Raw genomic sequence first — 10,359 nt, 5'->3', positions numbered from 1 at the left:
AGAAAGAGGAGAAAATAGAGATTGTGTTATTTCCATTTATTACGAAACGTTTCATTTTTAATATGATAGAGAATTGTTATCATACCATCCAAAATACTCTTTTTTTAGCAAAAAAAACTTTATTTTCTTTTTTTACATTTTCTTTATATCTCATATTCTTTCTTTTATTTTATATTTTTCTTTTTATCTCATATTTAATTAATTCTTTTTTATTTTCTTTTTATTTAAATAAATATGAATTTATTAAATTTCGTGCTCAAAATAAATTTATGAGGACGGAAGGAGGAGTGAAAAGTGATTTACCAAACTAAGCGAACTTGAAAAAACAAAGGAGATACTACTGCTTTGATCTTTCCATACGACGGCTCTAGATTTTTGGACATGATGAACAAATAGATTGTTGAGAATGATTCAGACCTAGCAAGTGGCTGTGGTGGGTTTTATAGATATTAATTGTTGAGATTTTTCTAATGCTAATAAAAGCCTAATTTGACTTTGATAATTTCCTCGTGCTGAACTTTTCAATTTTGATACAAGTGTTCAATTTTGAGATACTAGTAGTCAATTTGATTGGTGGTTTGAGCTCTTTTTTTAAGTTGAAATGTACGGCACGCGTGTGTTAAATTAGTGAGTTAACTTAAGACCATCCACAACAACCTCTCTTTTCAATTTTTATTCCTTATCAATCTCTTAATTACACTATTCAGAAATCCCATACTACTTCAAAATATTAGTTTGGTATTTGAACCGATTAACTCTAGTATTCATCAAAGCATATTTACCACTAGTCTAAACATTAATTTATGTTGGAATCAAACAAATTTATCTATTACCAATTGGCGGATCCAGAATTTTCGATCTAAAGGCACGATATTATTATACCGATTTAGAGCTTCAGAATTAATCTTTTATCTTCCTTTGTCATTATTCTTTCAGTAAGAAGATTCATTGTCCACAATATATAATAATTGTAAAATAATAAAAATAAATAAATTAAAAGAAGTAAAAAACACTTAAAAAATTTAATGCATGACAAATAGAAAATATAAAAAATTAAATATATCAAAAGACTTAAACGAGAATAAAATGAAAAAGACAATAAAATTTATTATATGAATAGAATATTTAAAAAATTTATATAATACTAAAACGTTAGAGGCATTATATATTTTAAATGCACTAGTAAGGGAAAAAAGAAAAGATTAATCTCAAGAGAGTAGGAAATTATAAAATGATATTGTTGTAGGTTGGACACGTGCCTAGAAGTAGAGAGGTGAGAACACTACCACTGGGCCATTATCGTCAATTGATTAAAAATGAATCATCTTATTATTATTAAGGTTTGAGGGTATAGTTGTACCCCCTTAATTCTATTCATCTTTCGCCACCATATGCTATATATACTCCATCCGTCCCATGCAAATAGATCATTTAGTATTGACACGGGAATACGTAATTGGTAAAGTAAGAGAGAATGAGAAAAAATAGTTGAAATTGTGTAAAAGTAGAACCCATAAATGATAAAGAAAAAGAGAAAAGAAAAAGATTGTCATAAATGGATAATGACTATTTTTATAGGACCGACAAAATTTAAATATGGTCTATTTCAATGGGACGGGGGGAGTATAAAACAATAAAAACTCGCATTAAGTGTAACCAATTGTCCTATATCGAAATTACAACGAGTGTTGGAGTTGAAAACCTATCTATAAAAGAACCAATTTGTCCCAAATCAAAATCGCAAAGAATTGAAAACCAATCTATAAAAGGTTCACACAAACAACGCAAAATCTACTCCTCAAATATGAATGATTATATTATTATATACAACAACATATAATCTTTCACTTATTCACAAATTTGACTTTAAGAAGAGGATCAATGTGAAATAATAATTTTTTTAAATTTTTAAATAAAAAATTATTGTTTATAATTAAATATTACTCCCTCCGGTTCTTCATAGTTGAGGCGAAACTTTTCGGCACAGAGTTTTAGAAAGAAATGTTGGGTATGTGACTCAACTTATTTTAACACAAGTGATACCTGCAAGTGTACGGGGCTAGTGTAGCAATTAGTAAGCAAGAGTATCGTATCCCGCAAAGACAATTTTGTATCAACTTAACTACCACGAACAAAAATCAACTACTATCTAGACAATCAAGAAAAGTTTGGTTTGTTCTAACAACTAATAAAAACATATAGTAAGCAAGTAACAATTAAGAACAAGGAAACACGGTGTGAAAAGGATGTGAGAAGATAATATGGAGAAAATTGCAGAATTCAAGGATCCGATGCACAATTCCAAGCTCTTATCCTATTGATTCGCCTTACCTTTTGGTGTCTCTAGAGTTACTAAGCCGACCACAATTATAGATTAAACCTCCTCCCGAGGTGAGAAACCTGTAGATTAGGCTCTAGGATCGAAGTCCCCTTCTAATCCTAAACTCCTAACTCCCACAAGCTCGATTAGGTCAATGACCTCACTCAAAACCTCAACTCTCCCGAGTTCTATTGTATTAAGGTGTGCATTATTCTTATTTCCAGATTAATTATTTCATCTCCCGATTAATCTAATTAATCCTACACAAGCAATTGGTGATCAAGCAATTGAAATGAATAAACCCAAGAATAATCAAATAACTACAAGAGCAAGGCAGGGACAAAATCAATCAGATAAAAACTATGAAATCAGTGCATCATCACCAAAAATTCTACAAGAGATGTTTAGCTACTCATGTTCATAGAGAAAACCATGTTCGAAACAAAAGAATTCAACAAATACATGAAGTAAAGATACTAAGACTCCTGTGAGATCAATCGATGGAGAGGCGACTTCAATCTCCCGATTGGAAGTCTTCAATCTTCAATTCTCTCTCTCAAAGGTGTGCTTGGGGTGTGTGTGAGTGCTGGAGGCGGTAGGTGTAGAATGCTTGAACCCTAGGCTTTTTCTCCTTTTAATCCCCATCAAAAAATCGCATTTTTGGCATAAAAATACGCCAAAACAACGTACCCGGCCGGGTGGAATTATAAAGGGTAAAAATCACCTGGCCGGGTGATGATTTTCGACTAGTTTCTGACCAATTTGCGACACCCGGCCGGGTGGAATTATAGGGTAATAATTCACCCGGCCGCGTGAGATTTTTTGGAAAGCGCGGCTTTCGTAGATCGGCCATATCTCTCTCATCCGAACTCCGATTGGGGCGTGTGAGGTACTCACGCGAAGCTCTTTCGATGATGAAGACAACGGTCATCTCAAAATAGGATTTGGACCCCATCTTAATAGGCAGATTAATGTTTGAAGCAGACCCCAGCCTCATCTTGGCTCATTTTGATCCTTTTTTACCTATTTTAACTTCAAACACTAGATAAACTCATCAAAGCACATTTATAGTGAAATATGGACATAAACTCTAAGATAATACAATGAAAGCACACAAAAGATCATGTTTAATGTCCAATAAAACAGTTAAAATCCGAGTTTATCAGTATGTTAAATAAATAGATAAAAAAGTAAGAGAGAGGAAAACATAAAGAGAATAAAGTATAAAATGAATAAAGTAGAGAGAATAAAGTAAGAGAGAGGAAAGTTATCATATATGGAAATGACTCAACTATGAAAAAACTTCCCGAAATGGAAAAATGACTCAACTAATGAAGAAACGGAGGGAGTAATTTTTATTATAAAATATCTGTTCATATATATATATAAGGTAGTGATAAAATGCAAACTCATATATTGTACAAACTCCAAACTTATCAACACAATATCAACACAATGTCAACACAATGTCAGTACAATGTTAACACAATTTCAACACAACATCAACCGTTGACATTGTGTTGACATTTTATGTTGCTATTATTTTATCATCTGTTGCTATTTTCTAATGGTCCAGATCATAGTTTAGAGTTTGTACAATTGCATTTGATCACATTCCTCTATATATATATATATATATATAGGGAGATGATCAAAATAAGTATGTGTTTAAATCCAGAAATGCAGACCAAATCTTGGCCCTAGGATTAGATGATCTAATGGTCAATAATTAACCTAAAACACGGAAGGTCATAATTAAGCAATTTTAGGTCATATTATAATATTTGAGTTTAATGTCATGCTAAGATCGTTTTAGGTCATGCTTTGTTAGCATGACCTAAAAATTACCTAATTATGACCTAAAAGTGACCTAATTATGATATTGTTCTGCGTTTCTGTATTTAAATCTAGTTTTGCATAGATCAAAACCCTATATATATATATATATATATATATATATATATTAATCAAGGAAAAAGTAGCTCACTATTAAGGGGGCAAGTGGTTTCACGAGCCAATCTGAGGCATCCACGTGGGGTGGGCGTGTGGCCTGCTGGATCGAGTTTCACCCCTCACGAAGGGAAGCCCTATGGGACAAGACATATGCAATTGTCATCTCTTACTGGCTCATCTCGATGGGACGAGACTAGGCTCCCTAAGGGATGCAGTTGCGCATGCTCTAATAACTATGATAAGACTAACTGTTCATTCAAAGTAGTTTTAGATTTTTTAAAATTTTGTAAAATGTATAGTAAATTTTATATATATTTAACTTTTGATAGTATTAAAATAGAATAATTATAGTTTAACAAAATAGTTATTATTATGAACTTATATGGCCACTTGTATACTCCATCCGTCCCACCGAAGATGACCCACTTTTCTTTTTTGTTTATCCCATCCAAGATGCCACACATTACTAAAAATAGAAACTCCTTTATTTCTTCTCTCTTACTTTACTCACTCCACTTAACACAAAATAAAACTGCATAAAATCTCATGCAGCCCAAAGAAGTGGTCATCTTTCGTGAGATGGAGGAAGTACTACCAAGGGCGGACACATGTGGAGAGAGGGTAGGGCTTTAGCCCCTAATGAATTTATATTTTTAACGTTTTCTTTTATAAAATTTTATAATTTATTCATAATTTATACATATAATTATATTAAAGCCCTTGTTAGTAATCTAAATCACATAGAAAATTGTTTTCAAACAATATTTTGAATATATATAGCCCCTACAATGCTCATTTCTGCGTTCGACCCTAAGTACTACTTAACGGGTCGCTTACTGAACTTTATAGATTTTATGTGGCATACATTTTTCGTTAATTATTTTGGAAATTTAAATTATATTCGTCTTGTGTCCGGGTACTTCAATATATGAGTGCGAAGATGTAAGAGTTTATACCTCTCTATTATTTTACCATCCCGTGATAGTTCTGCAAAATCCAAAATAAAGTAGTAAAAAAACATCTTTTATATTGCAAAATTTATCTCATTTTTGATTATTCAAATATATATAATCATTTTTGAGTTTACGCTACTAAAAATCTAAACCATTTTTTCAAAATTTTATGAGAATAAAAAATAAGTGTATAACAAATATTCTTTTAAGTTTGAGTTTGATGTAAATAGTTAGGACTCGTTTAGTAGACTATCTACATTACAACTAGTTAGGATAATAACTATGATATATACCATGCTTTGTACTACGGAGTATATTTCTAAGTGGTGTGTTTGATAGTTAATTTAAAATGTTAAGCTATCTCTAATAGTACTCCCTCCGTCCCATTCAAGATGATCACCTTTCCTTTTTTTATTTGTCCTAATTAAGAAAATCACTTTCTAATTTTGGAAATAACCTCCTCTCTCCTCATTAAAATATTCAACTACCTTTTTCCTCTCTACTTTATTCCACCAAACAACACTTACTAAAATCCCGTGCCACTTAAGAATGTGGCCATTTTGAGTGTGACGAAGGGGGTATATGTTTGGTACAAAAGATACAATATCATACTCCATCCGTCCACGAAAAATAGGACACATTGTGAATGACACGAGTTTTAACGTGGAATTGGTAAAGTAAGAGAGAATGGAAAAAGTAAAAGAGAAGTAGTGTTAGTGGAATGTGGGGTGCATATTACTCCCTCCGTTCAAGAAAGATTGTCCCAGTTCATTTTTTGCACTCAGTTTTGCAAAAATAATAGTAATAAATAGGTAAAGTTGAAAGAGAGTAAAATATGAGAAAGAATAATGTAGGTAAGACTATTTTCTACATTATTCTCTCTTTTACTTTACTATCTCTCTACTTTAACTATTTATTATTATTATTGCAAAACGAATGTGAAAAAATGAAATGTGACAATCTTTCTGGGACGGAGGGAGTATTAGTAAGAGAGAAGGGAAAAAAATAAGAGAGAAGTAGTGTTAGTGGAATGCGAGGTCTATTTTATTAGTAAGGGAGAAGGGAAAAAAGTAAGAGAGAAGTTGTTGAAAACTTTCATTTTTCAAATGTGCTCTATTTTTTGTGGACAACAAAAAATGGCAAATGTGCTCTATTTTTCGTGGACTAAAATAACCTCAATGTTATATCTGCACAAAGTGAGATTTGGAAAGATAGAGAACAACTTAAGAGCATTAGCAGTGGTGCGGATGTCCCGGCGGACATCCCCGCGGACATCCCAAAAACACCTCCTGCCACGTCATACGAACATCCCACTGCGGATGCCACGTCATACGGACATCCCACTGCACAATGGCGGACATCCCCAAGGACATCCCGACGGACTTCCCACAATAATAAAAATTCACAAATTCAACAATTTTCAGAATTAAACAATTTACGGAATTAAAATTTCGCCACGATTACGGAATAAAATTTTCATTAAATAAAAAAAAGAAAGGTACATTTCAACAAAAAAAAGTAAAAAAATACACTTCAATAAATACAAATTCCATCAACGACGACCCCTCCGCTGCCATACTTCTTCAATTATATCGTTCTGGAGTCGAATATGAGCTTGTTTTTTGCGCATGTCGTGTTGGTTATTTTAGTGTAATTGGATTAACTTCATTGATCAATATTGTCATAATGAGACATCATATAAGTTTGGAAGTGCGGAGTGCACACTTATTTGAATTCATTATGATTAGACTGGGGTTCGGGGGCAGCGCCCCCGAGTTGCGGGGTCCAAGGGGCAGAGCCCCTGACTGGGGTCGAGCTGTGTAGAAAATTCATCCGGAAATATAATTTCTGATAGTCGAAGGACTGATTTGCAATTTTCGAAACTCCTTACAAATCTCCCTAACATATATAGAGTTTTTTAAAAAAATAAAAAATAAAATAAAAAATTAGGACGTCCGTGCGGACGTCCGTCGTGTCAACGCAATGGCCCACGTCCGCGCGGACGTCCCGGGAACGCTGCGGAACTCCGGTGTCCGCATCGGACGTCCGTATCCGTGCCTCTCCCGCGTGGACATCCGGCACGCCGGTCGGACGTCCGTCGGGACGGGCGCCATTGCTGATGCTCTAATAACTTTATTCCACCGTCTTGGTTCAATTTCCAAAGTTGTTAATATAACCTACCAAAATTGTGGGTTAATTTTCTATGTTGAAACATGAGCATCAAGATGGTTTTTGTCAGGCTATAAAAAATAACACGAGCTATTCACTCTAGCTAATATGAGTACCAGCCATGCAATTAAAACTACATAATGCTTGTAACTTGTTCCAAACAATCCCTTATGCCATGTTTGTTTGCAGGATTTTTGTCAGGGAAATAATTTGATTCCTTGAATTTTTAAATTTTATTGTTTGTTTGATTTTTAATGAAACTAAGAAAGTAATCAGAATTTTGAAAACAAGGAAAGTTGTACAACTTTCCAGGATTGTGATTCCCAAGCTTTTCATAATTATTATGTTTCCCAATTTGTGGAAACTTACATATTTAGGTATTTAATAGTATAATTTTAATTATTTCATTCTACTATTATTGTTTTTATTATTTAAACAATAATTAATTTAGCTTTTTTTTATTATAACTCAAAATTATGTGTCACACACATAATTACAATAATTATTATAATTATATCTATAATTATTACTCCCTATAATAGTGATAATTTATTATTATTATTATTAGTATTATTATTAAGCTGCTATTATTTATAGTTGTTATCATCATTATTATACTAATAATTAATTATATATCAAATAATTATAATATAATTATTTAAATTACAAATTATGTAATACTTCTTCTGTCCCTAAAGAATATGCACTTTGGGTTCAGCATGAGTTTTAATGCAAAATTGGAAAAGTAAGAGAAATGTAGAGAGAAAAAGTAATTATAGTATTGTTAGTGAGGAACGAGTCTCACCTCATTAGAGAGAAAAGAGTTTTCAAAATTGGAAAATGCATATGGGGGGGGTAGCCCATGGGCGCGCCGAGCAGTCGGCCTGGCTCAGGCTCTTGGGCGCGAGCCGCGGCGCCCTATTGTGGCGGCCGAGAACCGCGACCCAGGCCAAGTTTAAGTTTTTTTTTTTATTTTTCTTATTTATTTCTTATAAATATACCTATTCTTGTCATTTTTTTACCCCATTCTAATCTCCACTATTTTCAATTTATCTCACTTCTACTTTCAAAAAATGAATACCGACGATGAGTATGAACAAATGATCGATCGGGCGTTTGATAAACTGGTTGAAGAGGTGCAACGTGAAGCTAACGAGGAAGTGGCGGCGGCGGCGGTCCCTCGGCCGATCCATCATCGGCGGACAATCCGCCGTGACCATGCCGGGGCCGACCGACGGCTGATGGAAGACTGCTTTGGCGATAACCCCCGTTATCCGCCAGAGATTTTCTGTCGGCGATTCAGAATGTCACAACGACTCTTCATCCATATAGCGACGTCATTGGCCCAGCGGTACAGGCGCTTCACCAGCGGTACAGGCAGCGGCCAGCTCGGATTGTCGACGTATTAGAAGTGTACCGCTGTAATTAGGCAGCTTGCCTATGTCGGGCCCGCTGACATGTTCGATGAATACCTACATATGGGTTAAACGACTTCCCTACAGGTGCTGAGACAGTTTAGTACGGGCATCCAGGCTATCTTCGGTTCGGAGTATTTACGGAAGCCAAATGCCAATGAATGCCAGAGATTGATAGATATGCACGGGAGGATGCACAATTTTCCAAGGATGTTGGGCAGCATCGAATGCATGCACTGGGAGTGGAGGAAATGCTCGGTGCCTTGGAAGGGGCAGTTCACTTCTAGATTCAAAGGGAAACACCCCACGATCATCCTAGAAGTCGTTGCTGAGTACCGTTTGGGAATCTGACATTCGTATTTTGGTGTCGCAGGGTCGAACAACGACATCAACGTTCTACAGTAATCTCATCTCTTCAATGCGGAGGTCAGATTCGTGGCCAACGGCACGCAGTACAACAGGGCATACTATTTGGCCGATGAGATATACCCTCGTTGGCCTGTGTTTGTCAAGACGATCCGACAACCGGTTGGGCCGAGGCAATCCTATTACGCGCGAAAACAAGATGGTGCTAGGAAGGATGTTGAGCGAGTTTTTGGTGTCCTCCAATATCGATGGGTCATTCTACGGTGTCTGGTACGAGTTTGGCACGAAAATGATGTGGCTGACATCATGTATGCATGCATCATATTGCACAATATGATAATAGATGATGAAGGATTTGCTGCAGAGCGTTGGGCACCGGAAGAGGGTGCTAGTACAAGTCACGGTATTACCACCGCCCCCCCTGCAAATGGGTGTACCATGTACTAATGAATACTTGATGTAAATCAAATGATGCTAATTCTACTCCAAGATTTCTCCTATTTTTTATATTAAAATCATCTATTAATTAATCATTAAAGTGTGATTATTATATATTAGTTGATAGATGTACATGTGGAGTGACTACAATGAGCCAAAGCGGTGGGGTCTGATTCAAAGTGTTCGTTGCCTATTAATACAATGTCCAAATTCTTTTATCCTAACACCGTTATCTTCGTTTTTGAAATAGTTTCGCGTGGGTACCTTGTACGCCTCAATTGGAGCTCGGATGAAGAAGTTATGGCCATTTGACAAAGGTTGTGCGAAGTAGTGCGAACCCGGCGAAAATGCCCGGGTCCAGTAGAAACGCCCGGTTTGGCATAAAAAATGCCCGGGTCGGGCGTTGTTCTTGGAAAGTGCCGAATTTAGTCTTCAAATTGGTTTCTGGAGCAGTTTCTGTAGGGTTATTCCGATATTCCAGACGACAAATGAGGGGAAAAGAGATGAGAAAGGAAGAGAGGAAGATTGGAGGTGCAATTATTCAACTTCCATCATCCCGGAGGAGTTTTGCTACTATCTACACATCAATTTCATGAGTTCTATGCTTCTTCTTTATTGGTTGTGGATGTGTAACTAAACTCTTACGTTGCTCTTAATTTGTGAAAGATGTGAATTACTCTTGGATTCTATGGATTAATATTAATTTTTAATCTTTTTCTACGGTGCTTTTTACATTGAACAATAA

The sequence above is a fragment of the Salvia splendens genome, chromosome 3 (genome assembly GCF_004379255.2).
Source record: "Salvia splendens isolate huo1 chromosome 3, SspV2, whole genome shotgun sequence".
NCBI classification, from domain to species: domain Eukaryota; kingdom Viridiplantae; phylum Streptophyta; class Magnoliopsida; order Lamiales; family Lamiaceae; genus Salvia; species Salvia splendens.
The sequence above is the reverse complement of the archived record's forward strand: the minus strand, read 5'-3'. Positions refer to the sequence as shown.